This window comes from Podarcis muralis, chromosome 1 (assembly GCF_964188315.1).
Source record: "Podarcis muralis chromosome 1, rPodMur119.hap1.1, whole genome shotgun sequence".
Classification (NCBI taxonomy): domain Eukaryota; kingdom Metazoa; phylum Chordata; class Lepidosauria; order Squamata; family Lacertidae; genus Podarcis; species Podarcis muralis.
Window position 1 is genome coordinate 56,921,803 of NC_135655.1, and position 20,517 is coordinate 56,942,319.

Here is a 20,517-nt window from a genome sequence, read left to right on the forward strand (position 1 = left end):
TGAGCAAATGCATTAAAGGGAAGTGATGAAAGGGGAAGTCATTGTGGAACAAATGACTTCTCAAGCTCTCTGTAATTCAGGATCATGGTACAATAGGTATATGCAAATCATGGTTAAGGAAAAGAAAACAGTCCAACCAGCCATCAAAAGGTTTTTCTAGGGATCTCTATGTAGGTAGCAGCAAGTACTGAAAAACAAAGCAATGTAAAACATGAAACTAACATTGTTTCATGTTGAGGTCAATGGTTGGAACTATCACTTGTGCCTTACCCAAAATTGTGGGTAATGCAAAAAGAATACTAATAATAAATGCAAAGATACGAGTGCACTAGTTGTCTTTGCATTTATTATTAGTATTCTTTTTGCATTTATTTTTGCATTTATACGCCACCTTCCTTTCAAGGAGTTCAAGGTTGTGCACACATTTCCTCTCCACCCCATTTTATCTTCACAATAACCCTGTGAGTTAGGTAAGGCTAAATTAATCCATCAGAGAAGAGGAGAACAGTGAGACCCATTGCAGCGTGGTAAAGGATATGTCACTAACTTGCCAAATGAAACCCCAAAGAGCATAGATATGCAATTACATACCACAGATTTTAAAAAGTCACAGGAACATGAGATGAAGCACAGATTGGCTGCTAGCTGCCCATCTGCAGGTCTTTTCCACCCATTGACACAGATGCCAGGGTGACATGGCTTCAGTTTGTTTATTCTGTATATAAGCATTCCTTGCTGTTGATATTTCAGTCAATATTCCCAGTCATTCAACAGAGAGTTGTTGGTGGGAAGGGGCCAAGTCTGATGAACAAGTCTGAAGTTAGAATAAACCATTTAGAGGAGCAGACTGCATTGAAAAAATGCTAAATTAAATATACTCAAAAACTGCGCGCGCACACACATACACACACACACAAACTTTATATTCTCCACAACCAAATGCATCCCCAAATAGGAAGGTAAATCCTGCTTTTACTCATCTCTGTTTGTAATCATGTGGTCAGGAAGCTAGAATCAGAACAAGCTCCAGAACAAGGCAACAGATTGTCAAAGAGCCCCCTCAAGCTCCATTTTCCACACACCCCTAGAACAGCAGTGGGGGGCCATTTTTCCCAAGCCATGTCCGCCCACCATCTGCTGTCAGGTAATTGACAGGTGGGAGGCGCCATCCACCTGTAAAAATTGCCTGCTGGGGAGCTCTGGATTTGGTCTGCTGGGCTGAGAAGGCTCCCTAGAACATATAAATAAAGAAGAAAATGGAGAGTGGACTGGATTCTGCTGTTAGTGGAAGCCAGCACAAGAACTCTTGCTAATGCAATGTTGATTCTCCCTGTCTTCTGCCGCTGTGTGCCCCTCCAAACCCATTTTGGATGGTTGGGAGGACCCCCCTAGAAAATTGCCTTGGAGGGTTAGAGGAGAGTTTGTTCCATAGAGCAAGCAGAAATGCTTGCACTGATAGAAAGATCTCCTTGGTTCTATGTTAAATTCCACCCCGTGTTTTCTCTTAACATTACGTAACCACAGCCGGGACAATTGGCTTCCAGGGCAAAGTCTGTAGCCAATTATTCATAGCTACATACCTGCATTTTCCACAAATACATTTGTGCTCAAAGTGATTTACTGGGGGAAACGATTTACTGGAAATAAGCAGTCTACAATAATTGCACATGATTATAACGCACGGCAGAAGTTGTATTATCACTGCAGCAGAACACAAAACAACTCAATAATTAGCAGTTCATTTAAAATGCAACAAAAAGTGAGCCTAAAGCTTACCAACAGGACAAGTGACAACAGTGAGCTTCACGTCCCAAGTAGATCCAAAGCAGGCCCTGCCAACTCCACCAAAAAAAGGGATATTTATACCTAGACACAACAGGCCAGAGAAAAACACCAGCTCTCTCAGAAACGCTCCTAGGGCCAAAGGGTGGGGCAAGCCAGGAGGAAACAGCCACCGCCAGATGGCAAGCATGGAGTCAGTCATTCTTTCCTCCTCCCTATGAGCACCAACACCTGTCTTTCCAAATACTAAGGTACTAGTGCTACTGGCAACTCTACGTACATTCAAAGCCCAAGCTGGCAAAGCAGCAAAAAAGAAAGAGATGGGAAAGGCCAGGAAACGCTAGCAGCTGATCTAGACATCATATCCCAGATTCTTACTGTAAGTGTGTTTATGTTGGAGATAACTGACCACATGTACAAAGTGGAAGTGAAGAAAGCAGCGCTTTTGTCTGGGCTCCTGTCTGGGCTTCAGCAGGTGCCTGACTGCCAAAATGTTCTCTTTGCACATTTTTAGTACATAGAACAAATTCTTTTAAGGTGGCAAGCTCTGTCTCTAGCATATGCTTCTGTAGCCGCCTGCCATAAACCCACCTCTGATGTACATTCATTCTGCATGTGTTAAATGCCCCAAAGGCATGAGCCACATCTTTGCACTATTGGCAAGATTCTCTTGGCCAAGTGAGATAGTAAATTATAACAAAATGTAGTCATAAAATAATTAAAAGATGGTCATACTGTTGAAAGGAAATTACTTAAGACTGGTGGTAAGTTTTTGCATTCCAATGAATGGTTAATGTAACAATGTCTCCCAACTACTGGGATATATATATTTGTTATATTTATATTTTGTGCTTCCCAAATAGAGTTCAGAGCAGTATTTAACAGTAACTCTGTACGATAAATTAAGTAAAAAGACAGTGGTTGTCCTCTTTCAGTATTGGATTGCTTAAGCCCCACTGAATATGTACTGGATTGTAGCCTTAGTGATTTGTCTGAGGCCACCCAGAGGGCTTCATAGCTGAACAGAGTTTTCCGTGTTACTATGCTGTTTCAGGTTACTGGTGAACAGAATTGGTTTTGCATAAAACAAATTCCATTTTGCACCATTGCATCAAGATTCCTTATATGCAAGAGGGGGCTGGATGAGGCCACTGGACTGAAAGCCCCCTGCATTCCCCACTACACAATCTAATAAGCTGGTGTATCTATTTTACCTGGTGTACAGAATTTTAGGAAACCTAGTTCTGAAAACTAGGGGTTGCTAATAGATGCTGAGGATGTCATCAAAGAACATCAGACAACTCTAAAATCCAGTGCAATTGCACTCTCCAACTACTATACTTACTTTTAAATACTCAAATTATTTATTGGTTTATCTCAGAAATTATGCCTCATCAATTTGATTTGGGTCAAACTGGCCCTCAAGCTGACTTACAAGCAATAAAAGATAGATACATATAAAATAATTGAAAGTGTGTATGTGTCAGTAGAGTATATGCTTGTAGCAAAATGAAAATATATTTACAATTCACCCAAAGGATGTGTTTCAAATTAATTGAAAAACTGTCAGCCTAGATTATTGGGGGAGGGAACTTCAGAACACTATTGCCACACTTAGAAAGACCCTGCCCCTTCATAAATACTAAGAGGGATGTTTTCACTATAGCTATGCCAAATAATACTAAATATTATAAATATTACAAAGGTTCGTTCCTGTGAAGAAAGGTTCAAACATCTGAACTTTGCATTCAAATGCCAGGGAGATTGTGCTAATGTTTCCTGTCTCCATACAGTCAGATGCTTGTATTTCTCAAAGTTTTCTGAAGTTACACCACAAAGATGAACTAACAGAATTCTGAATCATTTATATGCAGTTGTGCAATAATAATTGTATGTTTTGGTCAAACCCATTACATTATAAAAAAAGAGACAATTATGTTGGGTACATAGGATTTTCTAACCACAACATCTTGGCTGATTTTTACACGGTCTTTAGATGACATGAGAGAGCAATTATACTGTATTATAAATTAGTCACTCGCCCAAACTCAGTTTTATATCAAAGCTGATTTAGGACTCATGCAAATTCAGGGTTGCATCTAACAACAAAAAGGTTTTACATATAGCTGAATCACTTTAAGAATCATCATATTAATATTTCCTGGCTGGATCTTTGGCTAAGAACATAAGAAACAAAGGACACAAAACTAGGAACCTGAGCATGTAGGACTGTTGTGAAAAGATTTGTTCTTTTCTGGAGAAGAAATTTTCCCAAGCAGAGACTACCATATTTTCATTCCCCACCCCCATCTTTTCCTCTACCTGCTGAGAAACCAGGTTAATTCAGTTACCAGCAAGTATTGTGGCCTTTCTCCTTTATTTCCCCAAATCATTGTGACTCAGATAGCATCTACTGCCCCACATCTCAGGGAATGAAAGGTATGCATTTTATTCAATCTTTTCCTATTCAGAACAGGACCAAAATGTTAGTTGCTAGTATTCATGCTGGTCTGTAGGAAGAAAGCCTCTGGAGAGTGCATCATCTTTCCTTTTCCTGTGTTATTTTGAATTTCCATGTGCTGCAGCTGTAGTAGAAGCTGAGGGTGCCTTCTGGCTTCATGATTCAGGAATCATGATGTTAACACTGATTTTTGCTAATAAAACTCCTTTGCTCTAATCTTTTTTATTACTACAGTACAGATAAAGTACTAGCTAGAACCTTGCTCAAGTAACAAAAGTTGAATATTTTCATTAGGATTTCCTTAATTCTTACTAACTTCTTTCTATTTTAATTTGTTGGAAGCCACCCATAGTGGCTAGGGCAGGGGTCTGCAACCCGCGGCTCCGGAGCCGCATGTGGCTCTTTTACACCTTTGCCGCGGCTCCGGGGCGGATACTAGCGAGGGGAGGAGGCGCATTGTGAGCTCCGACACTCCCCACTGTGGCGGGCGCTGTACTGGCTGTGACGTCACATGGGGGCGGTACGTGCGTTAGTCACTCACCGTCCCGACATCACCTTCCCGCCCGCCCGCCCGCTACATTGTAAGGGGCATGTACGCTGGTCACTGCATTGAAAGGGGGCATGTACGCTGGTCACTGTTTTGAAGGGGAGTGAAGAACACACACACAAAAAAAGGTAACTTGTTAATTTAACATTTATTTCTACGAGGAGGAGTAATTCTGAGGGGTCAAACAAAGAAATAATAAAAAAAGTGGCAAAAAAGTTATTTTTATAATGACGAGTTTTGCGGCTCCCAGTTTTTTTTCCCTTCGGAAACGGGTCCAAGTGGCTCTTTTTGTCTTAAAGGTTGCAGACCCCTGGGCTAGGGCAACCTAGTCAGATGGGTGAGTAGTAATAATAATAATAATAATAATAATAATAATAATAATAATAATGCTATATGGAACATCACCACACCACCACTTTGCTCAGGATTTCAGAATGAGGCACTTTTTTTGAGCAATGGACTCAGCAGCATGCAGAAAAGTCAAGACAAAGATTCAAGTGAAGCCTAGACAGCTCCATGTAGTGCTTAGGCTGGAGACTACATGGATGACACCCAATGATGTCCACCTGCTTGCACAGTGGAAATCAATATGTGCAAAGGGATTTCTGGTTACCCTTATCCCCCCTGCATGCCTTCACGGTCAGCTGCAGAGAGTCCTCCAAGACTCCAGAAGAAAAGAGAAGCTTTGCTAGATCTTACCCCCAAAAGAGCAGATTGGAGGTGTTTCAGCAGCAGCCATCACTCTACCTGTGTGTATGTGAAGACGGTATCACTCGTTTTACTCCTTAGTTTCTTTTCTTCCAAGAAGCTTGGAAGAAACCACACAGCATTTTCTCCTTATCCCTTATAGTCCCCTTTGAGACTATATCTGATAGTTGTATAAACATACTGTATAGTTGATAGACTTTGAAAGCTTCTTGATCTTTGAATTTAGAATTGCACTCCTGCCATCACATTAAAGTAGATCATTATCACTCGTCATCTGTTCCAAATGAGGAAATAAATGCATATTTATTTTAAATTAGGAATCCAGTAGTTGCATCCAATAGAAAATTGCTCTTTTTATATAAAACAGGATACTTAATTACTCCATTAGTTGACAAGCCATGTTTTCACCTACACTTCCTGTTTAATACACCTGTAACCTAAGCATGCTGCATTCTACATATAGTTTGGGGTTTAATTATGACAGAATGTCACAACAATACAGTAGTAATATATTATAATACCAAAGAAGTCTGAATTACATTTGTCCAAGTTACATCAACTTTACCTAGATTCTGTTTATAGCTGTTCATTTTTATTTAACTATGTCTTTGCAGGACTACATCCAAATCATTTGTGTCTCATTCCAAAAGATTTGGGCAATCTGAACTTCTGGAAAATAGGTATTTATCTGCATAGGACTGTAGCAACATGATAAAGTTAGATAAAGAAGATAAAGATAAAGAAGCTAGGAAGGTGATTTATCTTCTTTTTTCTTTGGCGATCACTCATAGCCGAGTAGGATTGTCTTCCATGAAGTTGGTCAATCTAGCTCAATATTGTCTACACCAACCAGCAGAATCTCTTGGAGATTCAGACAGGAGTCTTTTCCAGCTCTACTAGATAGAATCTAAGACTTTTTGCATGAGCTCTACCACTGTATTGAGTTGTGACCCATCCCCTATATAAATTAATTTATTAGGAGCTCTGGGTAAATTGTTTTCTTACTCCAGTTCAGATAGTTGTGTACTATGGCTTTTAAATTAGAGCACCTGAGCTGAGCAGAAAAGTTTCCTTTCAGAGCAACATTACCCACTATATATAAAATATCCAACTTCTTGATACTGAAGTTGAAGCAAATGCTTCAGGAGACAGAGTCCATAGATGAGCAGATTCTGATGTAGATCTTTATTCAGGACCGGCCCACCCATGAGGCAAAAGCAAGGCAACCGCCTCAGGCAGCAGGGTCCACCAGGGCAGCAAATCCAGTTGTCAATCTTTCTTCCCCACTTGTTCCTGTTATAGATATTCCTTGACCCCCTTCTTCACTGGCCATTTTGGAGTCCACTTGAGGTGCCAAAATGCCTTGGGTGGACCCTAGTCTGTTTGTACTTGAGTTCACTGAAATCAATAGGTTACCGACTTTGCATAGGATTGCAGCTTTAATTGCATTTCTTCTACTCACACAACATGCCCTAGAAGACACATCAGCTCACAACTATCCAGTCTAGAAGAGGCCGTCACATTATTTTTCCTTTGCCCATCTTTGAAGGCACCTTGCAATTATATGTTTCCCATGGCTGAAACATTAATAGATGGTACTCTTCCACTTGAGAACATTATTGTGGTCCTTCAGATGCCACCCTCTTGCCTGCAGGATATCAAAGAGGAAAAATTCTAACCCCACCCAGACACAAATAAGTATTTGTACTAATGCTTTGAGGATGCGGACTGAGCCCATTTCATAGCTGCAGTCAAATGAGACAGATTTGCATAGGGAATGAAATGTGTGGCCCTTAATTTGGAATGGGGTATTTGGGATTTCACAAGCTAAAATGAGGGTACAACTGACATTTTTTGAAATATTGATGCAGTCAAGCAAATATATCCAGACATGATTGAAGTCCGTACAACAGAGATCTAAATTAGGTTATATCCATATATGCAGGGAATGAACTATACTTTTAAAAGTATTATCTTCAGCAATGAAGCTGTTATTATCACTGTTGACATTTACTGTATGATGTCAACTTCTATGTATCTAATTTGCTTAATGATGTTTACTTTGTGCCTTTAAAAGCTGACCAAATAACACAACTACTTGGAGTTATATATGCTTTCTGAGAACTAGAAATACAATTAACCTTACAATAACCTTTATTTATGTGTGCCTTGATCTAGGGACCTTTGTGGCTTTCCTTGTTCATTTAGAGAAGGCAGCTAAATGTTTGCAAAGAAAAATAACATTGAGCTGACCAGTCAATTGGAATTAATAGGGAAACTCACCTAGACATGTTTTTATATCTCCATCAGATCGCATATGTCCACAAGACATCACAAATGAAAGCACTCATGGAAATTATCTAATTAATTCCCTAGTTTAAACATTTCTTTTTGAAAAACGGCCTAGCTAATTTTTTAGCTGTCAACTTTTAACTTTTAACCATTTCTTGAAATACTTTTCTACAATATAAGTTAAAAGCCTTTTTAAAAAAATGAAATGAAATGAAATCCAGCTTTCCAAGAGTTTTCCCTGACACAGCTGCTCTTTAGTACTTCAGGGACTTTATATCAAATGGCAATATTTCTTTATTGAAACTCTAGGCGTTATTGCTTGAAAGACAAAAAGTAGTGCTCCTTCCCGATATGGTATCTTAAGCACAACACATCTCAGAGTTCCTTAGTTCATGATGACATTTTCTTTTTAAAAAAGAAAAAGGGTGGGTTTTTTTAACCATTACAATAAATCATTTCCCAATTAATTAATACAATGCACCTTCAAACCAAGGAAAGCAAAGAATATGGTTTAACATCACCACCAAAAAGAGATGAAAAATGCTCATTTCTCAACCCATTTGTTCTCAATCACATTATCGTTTGCTCAGACATACTGTGTTATTGCTGTATCCAACAAAACTTTATAATGTTGAGGAGCAGGAGGAGCAGATAGTTTCACCCCCCCCCCTCCACAGTCAGGGGGTTGGTGGCCATTCGCACATATCCTTCAAAACATTCGCACATATCCTTCAAAACAATTCAAAATAATATTTATTGGTTTTCTCAGTATTTCATATCCAGTAATGTAGCCCAAAATTTGCCTCCAACAACCTTGATTTTTCCCCCTATATCCTCTATAACCTGTACAAGTAATCTGCACCACATCTCCAAAAATAGTCATGGGACAGCTTATATATGTGTGTCGGCACCACAGGTGAAGTCTTAAAATAGTTATGTTTCAAATTCATTGCTATCACTACTTTACAAATTTTGACCCCTGTCCGCTGGTGCGCACGCGCGCACACACACACACACACGTTTGCAGAGGTCAACAGAGTAGTCAGCTGAATGCAGGAGAGAAAACAAGCAGAAGCAAGCAGAAATATGGCCCCCAGAAAGAGTGGGAGCCATTTCTGCTGATAAATTTACAGACCCCAGAAAATAGGTCAGAAAATAAGCTATATTTAATTTACAATTGTATAAGTCTATTCAAGATTTATGCCAATATTATTTTTTGTGATAAAAATTATTTCAGAATTGTACACATTTTAGAGTAGTGCTAAGTTTTCTGCAATATCATCATTTGCAGGGCTTTTTTTCCAGCTGGAACTCACTGGAACTCAGTTCTGGCACCTCTCAGGTGGATGCCATTGCCATTATAAGAGAACAAGAGGCGAGTTCTAGCACCTCTTTTTCTAGAAAAAACCCCAGTTCTGATCATTGGGTATTATAATACATGCATCACAACATTTCATTATTGAAATACGTGTGTGTTTTTAAAATATATGTTAAAAGTGCCTCTTTGCAAGACATAATAGTGCCCTTTCGAATTCACCTCCTTTCCCTCATGAAAATTGATCCTTAAAAAATGTCCGATGCTTCGTGGCTTAGGCAGCTTAGTCCTCAATGGCCTCTACCCATGCTGCATTAAAACCTAGCTTTGTACAATTATGTCACATTTGTTTCCAAAGGTCTTAAGATCCTGGCTGTATGCAAGAGCAATCCTAAGAGTGCATACCAAAAAATCCCCCTGAGATCACTTGGATTTACTTTATAGGTTGCAGCCTAAAGCCCTTTTAATTCACCCTCTCCTCAAAAACAGACAAGTTGAGTTCACAAGGCCTAATGTTGCATCTGGATATGGAAAGGCCAAACTCACGTTCTTGCTCAGCTATGAAGATGACTGAGTGGTCTCAGGTGTCGCTATCTCAACATAACTTAGCCTCCCTACCTGTAATACTTGGGAAATGGAGGAGAATTGCAATAACATAGTGCCAAACATATCAGAGGTGACTAAAAGCTTGCTAATTTGTGACCTTCATTCCAGGTTTTGATGAACCTGAGGAAAAAGTAAATTCCAAAGCTGGGGAGCAGTTGCCAAGAAGACCTCTCTGCATACCCTCACTTGACAACCTCTGCACACACAAACACACCCCCAGTGGCTTGGGAACGGCTTCTCCATGGTGTGAATTCGCAGTGCTTGAGCGAAAATTGCAATTATGAAGGCAGGGCAAATCATGTGGGCCTTTACCACCCCATATAAGCCCCTTTCTCCAGCAATTCTGGTTGCCGGGAGTGAGTGGGGTGAATACCATAACAACCAGCTGATTGAAATATATTTCTCCTTGCTGGAGACAAGTTAGATTTCATAGATGTCTTCCTAGACTCCTGTCTCTAGTTGTTCACAATCTGACTTTTAAACAAATACTATTAGAAAAGTCCACAGTGTTCTGATGATTATATTTTGTAGTAGAATGTCCCTATTTTCTGAGGAACATTGGAGGGTATGTTATGCTTATTTCCTCTGATGGTGCATGATCATTGGGCATATTGGGGAATTGTGTTTTCCAGGATTAATAGACCATATGTCACAGCAATTTTTCATACACAACGTGATCTCCTATTTCCTTGTAATCCCTTTCTTTGCTTTTTCTTCACAGTACTCCATCAGTCTTCCTTTGTGATCAATTTAAGACTTTGCGGGAAGTAACTGTGTGTCTGTGCAATACTACTTAACAAATGTGTCAACTTTATCATAAAGAAGGTTATTGGTTTTGTGCAGTTATGTTGAAATTCTAAACTAATTGACCATTTTCAGTGAAAACAGTTTTTTCCTTTTTAAAAAATAAATGACTGTTTATCCAAGTGAAAATAAAATGGGGGAACCAGTTATGCTACCCTGAGATTGGAAGAAGGGTAGGAAAAGAAAGAAAGAAAGAAAGAAAGAAAGAAAGAAAGAAAGAAAGAAAGAAAGAAAGAAAGAAAGAAAGAAGCCTGTGGTTTGCCTTACAGTGCAAATCCATGCATGTTTATTTGGAAGTAAAACTGTGCTCAGTGAAGCTTAAGCCTTTGTAAGCATGTTTAGGATTACAACCTTATTTATGTTTACTCCACCATCCTATTAATTAACTCAGCAATTAACTTCACTATATTAGATAAGACTTACTTCTAGATAAGTGTTCACACAATCACAGCCAAATTTGCATTTGCTGCTGGTCAAAAGAAGAACAAAAAGAGAATGGGAAATAGAACATCTTCTACCGGATAAAAAAGAGTGACTAACTGCTTCAGTTTTAATCTTTGTTTTCCACTTTGTATCTGCACACCTTATGTTTTTGTGTTATCCCCCATCCCCAAGAAAAGCATATCACAGCTGAAGCTATTTTACTCTTTTGCATTTATTTATTTCTAAAACAAGAAGCTTGCATGTCTTTCATTATACCACTTGACATAAAACACTTCTTAACCACCAGCACCATTGTGGTTAATAAAAAGAAGGGGTTAGGTTAAAATATTGGCCAGTTAGTTATATCTTAATTTTATGTACTCAGGTTTTCTCTTTGGTACACCAAACAATGTATTCTAGATTAATCAAGCATTTTTTTTAAACTGCACGTATATGACTGAAGAGTTACTGAAGAAGTTAAAGTGCCTATTCAGCATACATAATATGTACCTCAATTTGTGCAGTTTGCCATTACAGAATTGCAAGTAGAAAATAATATTTTAAATAGCACTACCGTGGTTGATTCATGGTTATTCAAACTAAATGTCAATGAAAGCCAATGGAAAGGAACACACCAATACAGCCAGATGAAAATTCTGAAGGTCATAACTTTGTTTATACGCTATTCTTATATTCAGAAACCCAAAGAATGTTAACCTATTACTATAAGAGCATGGATTCAACATGGTGACCTGCCACTGAAGAAGTGGAATTTGGCTTAAGAAATGAATAATAACTGACCAAGATTGTTGTGAAACCTTGCGTAAATTTGTTATCGATCAACACAGCACAGGAGTGAGACAATTTCATGATACGAAATTATTAGTAGCCCTGGTTATAATGGCAATTGGGCGATAGGGAACAATCTGGAAACTGGACCCAGAAGCCCAGTTGAAGCAGACCAGTGGTTTTGTGAGAACATTACAACATCTCCTTCACCAGACAGGCAATCAATATATTTGTGGATGATCAGCAACAATGTTATATTCAGCAGGCCTGATTACAATGTCCATACTTCAATGCTAACCCACAAATATAATTTGAAACCCTTGAGAAATTAGGAGCAACTCAGTATACAGAAGCTGGCATGCCCACTATTGGGGTGCCCGGTCCTAAATTAACATATACTTGAAAACATATAGAATTGTTTACATTTCATCTGAACATTAGCCTACTTTACCTTACTAAATCAGGGCTAATAGCACAATAATCATTGTAACTAAAGGCAGGAGATAGTAGTAGTAGTAGCAGCAGCAGCAGCAACAGCAACAACACTAGTGGAACAACTTTAAACAAAAACAAAATGCCCACTTTCCTGCTGGTTGAGCCAATGAACCCTGCACGTCATTAGGATATTTTAAACCCATTTATTTTAATGGGATTTGAGCTGCCCGTGCGTAGCCAAAATCTCTTAATGAGAGCTTTTCAACACCCTTTGATCAAAACATTTTAGTTGCGTTTTTCAAGGCAAGGGTTGGAACATCATCGTTATGCCAGAGATTAGTTCATACTTGTGCACCTCTAGATTTTATCCCTAGTGGCAGAGTTTTTTGTTTAAAAGGAGCTGAGCAGAACGCCGTTCAAAGCTCTTACCTCATTTAGCTGCTGGTTCTGTTGGGGAAATCCTTTAGCTGCAGCAGCGAAAAGACTGATCAGATGTTATGCCAGATGTTAGGTACACATAGGTGGCAGGCTATCACTTCAAAAAACCTCGCAGGAGTGAAGGCAGATGCTTGTGATATGAATTTTAAAACATATTTTAGAATGTTTAGCTGGCCAATTGTGGAATTCCTTAGGTCACTTCCTGTTATTCTGATTGGATCGTCTAAAATAAAACTTTAAAAAACCCCACAGGGATTGCAAACATTTGCATACAGCCAGCCAACTCACACCTTCCCGCACAAACAAAACAAGTCTAACCAGGTTACACTTCTGTCCCAAGAACAAAAGAGAAAGAGCCCTGTTAATGGATGAGGCATTGGTTTCGTGTGTGTGTGTGTGTGTGTGTGTGTGTGTGTGTGTGTGTGTGTTTAAGACGATCCCATTTATTTTATTTTATTTTTGCTAAGGACAAGTTATTTCAGGCAGTTAATATAACCTGAAGAAAGAAAAGCAAACTCCAGAAACGTGGCCATCATTTCTGACAGCTCAAACCGGCTTGGGGGTGGGTGGGGGAAATAACCAGAAAACGAACAGTATGGAATAGATTTGCATTGACTGCAAGCTCACACCTCCCTGGTGTGAAGCTCTTAACTCTTTTTATACTGTGATGAGGCTATTCATTTACATACCCTCCCTGGTGTTCACTTACCCTCATTGAACTAAGTCATATATTCGAGAGTTTGTCTCTGTGCCTTCCCTTTCCCCATATTATTTCTGTGTGCGCACACCACAAAGGCAGGGTAGAAAACAGAACAAAACAAAAACTTGGCACAAACCGAAAACTGCATACCTGCACAAGGAGTGACTGTGGATGTGGCAATCAATGCACAAAGGGGCAGCCAGAGTGTCAGACTTGTGGCGGTGTCCATGGTGCTTTTCAGATTCTACCCAGCCTCTGCTATCTGCTCAGAACAGAGCCAGTTTGTACATTGCTTTGCCAAGCCCTGGCCATGCCGCACTGGGTCCATGAGAAGCTCCACGCAATTTGGACTCTTCAAATGGATTTAGAAGTAGCTGCGCTTTAGACTTTGTACAGAAGAATGCAGTGCCAACTGGCTCCAGGTGAAGGAAACCATGTGTGAGCAAACTGTAGCTTTAATTCCTGCACCTCTTTAACCTGACTAGGATGAGGAACAGAGTATCAGAGATAGATGGGACTGACACATTCAGAAAAATGGCTGGTGGTTGGATATAAACTGTTAAGAGCGAACAGCCACAGTGGGTATTGGAGGGGGGCTTAGTTTTGCATTTAGTCAAAAGGAGAGGGCTGGTGTAGCACAATTTTGCACCTTTGCACATGCCTGCAGACAGAGATGCTAAATTCTGTTGTCAGGTCTATGTAAATGAATAGCCTCATCACAGTATAAAAAGAGTTAAGAGCTTCCCTATTAGAAAGTGTAGCTCAGTTGTCGCAGAGACACCAAACACAACTTTTCCATTGTTGACCAATAATCTACCCATGAGGCTGGAAACTAGACTCCACTGGGTGGAAGATCTAGTCTACAAATCTGGACTCCTCAATTCTATTCACGAATGTAATTCACGTTTGCTTTCAGAACTTAAAATCCCTGGAATGTTATTGATTTGTTATCTACTCTCCATGCTGTTGTGGTCTCAGCTAAAGCATGGTGGGAGTAGCGTACATAGAACTCCAAGTACTGCATGCATAAGAGTGCAGCTGGTTGTGGTTCAAGGCTGCTATGAGCATGTTTTGGTCTGGTTTTCTCAGTGGTGTTGTCATAAAATTTGAAGTGCTAATCAGTGCAGCCTCCATAGCCACATACCCAGAGTCTATACCCATACATATCCCCAAGATATGTCCCAAAATGCAAACCGCTGTACAGCTATATACTCCCAAAATAAGCATGACATTTGTTTTATTTGTATCAGCTGATGGTCAAAGAATAGTGATTTGTCAAAGGGTGGTACGGTGTTAGGATGTTGGACTTTGGCAAGGAAGTCTTGGGTTCACATCTCTGACAAGTAGGCTTGGGAAAATCTGTCAGTTTTGGTTACTCTCAGTTACCATTTTTTCCATTTGTAAGTTCAGTTCTCCATATTTCCACATCAACCTGGGTTTTTTTTAAAATTCAAGTCCATATGAAAATTCATCAGCATACACATATTTCTAAGTTTACCTTTGAATGCAACGTCAATAAAATTTCTTCCCCATCCCTACTGACCAGCCATAAAGTTCACCAGGTGACCTTGGACAAGTTGCTGTCTCAGCCTAGCCAACAAAGGGATCATGAACCAGGGCCGACCAAATTTCCAGCAGCTGCATGTCAAGAATACACCACTAGCATATATTGCTTGAGCAGATTATGTTGTCATTTATTGTATCTTTACCAATACTTGTTAGCAGACTCTACATCAGAGGTCAGCCCTATCAAACAACTGCTGAGAGCCCACCACTGACCCTGTTGACAACCCAAAATGGTGGCTACAGTTATCTGGGCCTGACACTCCTCTCAGGGCTGAATAGCCACCATTTCCCCCTTCAGCCAGCACTGCTACCATCATACTTTGACAGCTATAGTGGCCTTTTGCTTCTACTGCTACCATCACTTCAGCTACAGCAGTGGAAGAAAACTGTCATGCTGCACACCTGTCAGCTGTTGCTGTCGAGGGAAGGGGAAGAGTTCATGCTGCAGAGGGGGAGTCTATGCCAAACAAAACCAGTCCTGATTATAGGAGGTTGAGAGGCACTGACTTGCTTAAGGCAACCTAGGGAGTGGATGCAATATCTGATCCAGGTGGATCAATATCTATTCAAGGTGGATGCAATATCTGATCCAGGACTGCTGCTCAGTTTCTTATACTGAGATACACCAGTTCTCACAAAGGATTGTAATTTGTGACACAATGCCATAAATCACGGTTGTAAAACATTAGTGTAACTCTTTTTTAAAAAATAACTTTTTTATTCAAAATTAAAACAAAACAAAACATATTATCCAGTATTCAAAATTAAAACAAAACATATTATTCAGAGTGTAGCTCTTGACATGGGTCCAGGTCTGTATCATTTTTTTCCTTCCCCTCAGTGACCATTCCTCCAATCCCAACTAGGTGGCTATGAAGGACATGAAGGAGCATATCTTCTCTGGTTGCTATGAAACGCAACATTGCAGGCAAGATAAATTAAAAAAAAATGGTCCAGTAGCACCTTAGAGTCCAGCTAAGTTTGTTCTGGGTATAAGCTTTTGTGAGCATGCACACTTCTTCAGATACTTCTTCAGATTTCATGCATGCACACGGAAGATTGTACCCAGAACAAACTTAGTTGGTCTCTAAGGTGCTTCTGGACATTTTATTTATTTATTTCTACTGCATCAGACCAACACAGCTAGCTACCTGAATCTGAACTGCAGGCAAGGAAATTGACTAGGTGCAGTGGGTAGATTAAGGACAGTCGGAGCAACTGGAAATGGCAACAGCAGCAGAGATGTTTGACTGCTGTCATTAGGCCAAGGTGCAGTTCTGTTAGAACAAATAAGCCAGATGCATCCCATAGGTAGGCTGATTCTACTTTTGAGCCTCTACTGGGTTGCTCAGGTAAGTACTATGTGTTGTGTCTGCTGCAGGAAAGACCAGTGTTGACCTCAGCTCCAGTAGATTCCACCTGTGAGTTTCACATGATGGTATGCAATTCAAACCAGCTCTGCTTCCAGAAGTAGGTCAAAAATACACAAGATTTCTTCATATGCATGCATCATGCCATATAGTTACAATATTGTGACTCACCTGTGCCAGTAAATATGATCAATTAAGTACAAACAACTTGCACAGGCACTATATTAGCATCTAACTACCTTTGACAGAATGATGATGATCGTGGAAAGAAGAAAAATATGAACATGGAGACGAACGGTTTATGCTCTTCTTCCTGTACTAAATATTGAAGGGGGCACAAATGGTGATTGAGAAATATGCCGCAAGATTCCAATTTAATATGGTTCACTTATTTTGTACGTAATGAGCACATAGATGCTGTTGTCCTATTTATTGCCATGCCCCTCCAAATGTGCATTCTCATTGGTCAGCATTAAGGCACAAACAGTGGGGTTGTTCACAGAAGACTCCCCCGGACGTTCATCAATAGGGTGAAGAAAAGTGGGGTTGTGCCTGCAAGCCATGCCCCCTGGATCAGTGGCGTAGCGTGGGGGGTGCAGGGGGGGCCGGCCGCACTGGGCGCAACATCTGGGGGGGCGCGCTCGCACTTGCAGCTCTCTGCCCCTACTAAAATCCACGGGTTAGGGGGCGCAAATTACTTGCCTTGCCCCGGGTGCTGACAACCCACGCTACGCCACTGCCCTGGATAGTGATACATGCCAGCCACACACACACAGTGACCAGACATTCAGCATCAGCATGAGGAGTCTGTGTATGCATTGATCTTATCCTGGCAGTGGCTTCTGACTTTGACTCCTTGCAGTCAGTGCACCCATGCTTAACCATAATTGGGAGGGGCTCTGTAGCAGCAGCACTGGCATGGTGCAAGGGAACCAGCGTGTATCGGTCATGTCCTATGGAAAGTGGACCAGGCAATGCGCTATGCAGTGGCGCGTCTGGGTGGTAGGGTCATGCGGCACGCAGGCATTACATTTGGCATTACGTTTGGACTGATATCAACCAGTTGGTGTGCATTTATCATTTGCTGGCAAGGAGGCTTGGTTACTAGATGTATACTGGGGTCTGCGGAATTGGTTGCAGCTGTAGGTAGCCAATGAGGTGAGCCAGTGAGGTAGTGGCAGCTTGTGTGGTAGATAAGGTATTGGGCTGAATGCTTTGTTTACTTCCAGATTGAGGGGGGGGGGGTGAGTGATGGTGCATCACTTCCTTGATCAGGTATGATATCTCAGGGTACCCTGGTAAAGGGGCACCTTCCAGACACTAGCAGCACTGGGTGGCAGCAAGGTTGGGGCTGGGCAGTTGCACTGGCGCTGCCACAATAGGTATTTAAATTTGCAAATTTTTGTGGAAAGGGAATAGAATTGAAGGAAAAGAAACATTTATTTGTGTAAATATTTGCGTGTCGATATTAGGTTAATGGTTATTGGGCAAGATTAGGCCACAACTTTATTGGTGTAAATATTTATATACTGATTGTTGTGCAGACATCTCAAGGTGGTGTATGACAATTGCACAAAATATGATACAAATACAATCAAAAACTCTAAAACATGGGGGGGATTAAAAATCAGGAATTTTAAATATCCTTAAAATCCCATAACAGCTGGTATCAGTAACCTGTAAAAGCCAAGGTAAAAAGAAAAGGAAAAGTTTTCAGCATGCGCTGGAACTGCATCACGGTTGGTACATGCCTTACTTCTAGGGCGAGACCATTCCAGAGACCATCACAGAGAAGATCCTGACATATGATGGATGTCTGCAGGTAAAAGTGACAGAGACTACAAACAAATTCATCCTGCCTTCTGTCTGCTTAAGATCTCCAATTTTTGGTGCGGCTGCATAGTGGTTACAATGTAAAAGAAGTTTGAGGGGTTTTTTTACCTTTACATACAAACGGATGTGTTCAAAAAAATTTAAAATACAGAGGATTCAAGCACCTGCAAATCAATAACCTCCTTCTTTGTATTTATCGCAGACATACCTGCCTGTCGCTCACTTTCATTTTTCGCTCAGTACCTTTGGACTCTGAATTGTTCAGCCCTCTGCATGCTTGTGAATACACCTTTGTCTACAGCTACCACAGGCAAATACTTTGGAACCAGTTCATCCTATCTCTAATATCAACACAAAGTACAGTGGTATTAATATGCAAATATCAGGTTTATGATTAACGGCTTTAAAATTCCGATGAATCAGGAGCACTTTCAAAAATACTCGTTTGCAGCTGAGTTCAGAGAGTGCCCCCTTTGCTCACTGTATCTGAATTTCAGGAAACAGAGAGGTCTCAACAACCACACAGAGTTAATACAAACAAGCAAATCTTCCTAAATGCCAAGAACATACAGGCTGGAGAAAGCTGCATCTTCTTAATGAGTCTACATCTAATTCCGACATACATGCACATTCATCCATTCCTGGATGCACATTTTAAAACCTTTCCAACATGTTTTTATCCATAGTTTCATTATCCCCATTGGAAATGGAAATTGGTGAAATTTAGGCACCCCAGCAGGTGTCTAAACCCTAAGGATCTTGTTGCTGACCCACAAATTATCACATCACCTTTACCGAATATTTGGGGCCTTGACTATTCTATCCTGAATTAAAATCCTTAGATCATGGGTAGGCAAACTAAAGCCTGGGGGCCGGATCTGGCCCAATTGCCTTCCCAATCCAGCCCAGGAATCAGCGTGTTTTTACATGAGTAGAATGTGTCCTTTTATTTAAAATGCATCTCTGGGTTATTTGTGGGGCATAGAAATTCGTTCATTTTTTTTGCCTTCAAAATATAGTCACCCCCCCCCCCAGAAGGTCTGAGGGACAGTGGACCGGCCCCCTGCTGAAAAGGTTTGCTAACCCCTGCCTTAGATCATTGTCTCCCCAACTACATTTGCAAAACATATCTAAACCATAGACTATATAAATTCAGTTAATAAATAAAATATTTTCAGATGAAGACCATTTGGTCCACCTAGACCTTTTAACTACCTTATGTCATATGGCCTGATCCTCTTACAGTGGGATCCTAAGGGGTATTTGCAGGGTGCCAAGTGGATTGGTTCCCACTTCCCAAGTCATCCTGGCTTCTGCACTAGCTGAGGGGGTTGGGGACTTACCTTACTTTTGTTCCAGTGCATTTTTTTTTCACTGACTCCAGGATGGTGTGGATTGGGCATCCAATCCTGGGGACTCTCCACTGGATCCAAAGCTGCTGAATCCCTGCCTTGCCTTTGCCCTGTCCTTATAACACCTCCTTTTGTGTCTAGCACTAGCTGGAGCCAGCGGGAACCCCAACAGCAGACCGTATTTGCCCCAAGAGTTTTCTGTGAGCTTAGACGGGTGCTCTGTGCCAGATTCAGCCTTTCCACCAGTGGAGTTCCTGTCAGCAGGCAGAGATATGCCTCTCTCCAGTCCTAATCCCTTTCAGTCAGTGAATCTAGAGTTTAGGATTGTTCTGCCCATTTTAAAATATGTTCATCTTTTTTTTTTTTAAAGTGCTTTTGTTTGTAACAGCTTTTATTGTGATAGCTTTTCAACTGTTGTATTTATTTTGAACCACCCAGAGAATTTGTGTTATGGGATGGCTATATAAATTCAGTTAAAAATAAATGAACAAATTACTTAACTATGGCTGTCCGATAGGAACATTAGGTGACCTGAGAAGTTGTTACAAATGTTTCATCGGCAGAATCACCTCCACTTGCTTTACAGAACAACCCCCTTCTCCTCTCCACATTTGTTTTACAGTTCTCCCAACCCCTTCAGAGCTGATTGGGTGCTGGGGGGTATATGGGAAGATGAAAGGGGAGAAATCCCTATTGCATTAGCAGAAGTCCTTGCATAAGAACACTTACTTGAATCCAGCCTCTGGACTTTTGTATATTTTTTAACCACTGCATATGATCTTTCGTGGCACAAATACAATGATGTGGATAAAAGCAGCTCTAAAAGTTGCAGGAATGTTGAAGATTAAATTTACCTGAAGCAAGCAGGTATCCTTTCTGACAAATTTATGGCTGTACCCTCTTTCTGCTGTGGATTATGGCGTTTTGTTTTGGTTTTGCTTTTTTATATCTTTATTGGCATAAGGGATTATGCAGCCTCATGAAAGATACAGGGTTTAGGATGAAAACAAAATATGGCAGGATTGAAATAAAATGCTTCCGGGCGAGCGGGGAGAGGGCGGAGGAGCGGCGCGGGCGCCCCCGGATCCTGCCCCCC

At 40.6% G+C, this 20,517-nt stretch overlaps 1 protein-coding gene across 3 annotated transcripts in view; it reads right to left on the reverse strand.

Moving 5' to 3' along the window:
• Nucleotides 1-13,621, reverse strand: part of EHF (ETS homologous factor) — a 48,105-nt gene extending 34,484 nt beyond the window's left edge. The window contains exon 1 of one of the 3 annotated variants that reach the window (XM_077929233.1): nt 13,451-13,621. The gene's annotated coding sequence lies outside the window, so the exon portion shown is untranslated. Of the gene's footprint in view, nt 1-1,776; nt 1,911-12,591; nt 12,733-13,450 lie in introns of those variants that run through there. The other 2 variants (XM_028728172.2, XM_077929231.1) reach the window with 2 other exon arrangements.
• Nucleotides 13,622-20,517: the final 6,896 nt, after the last annotated feature.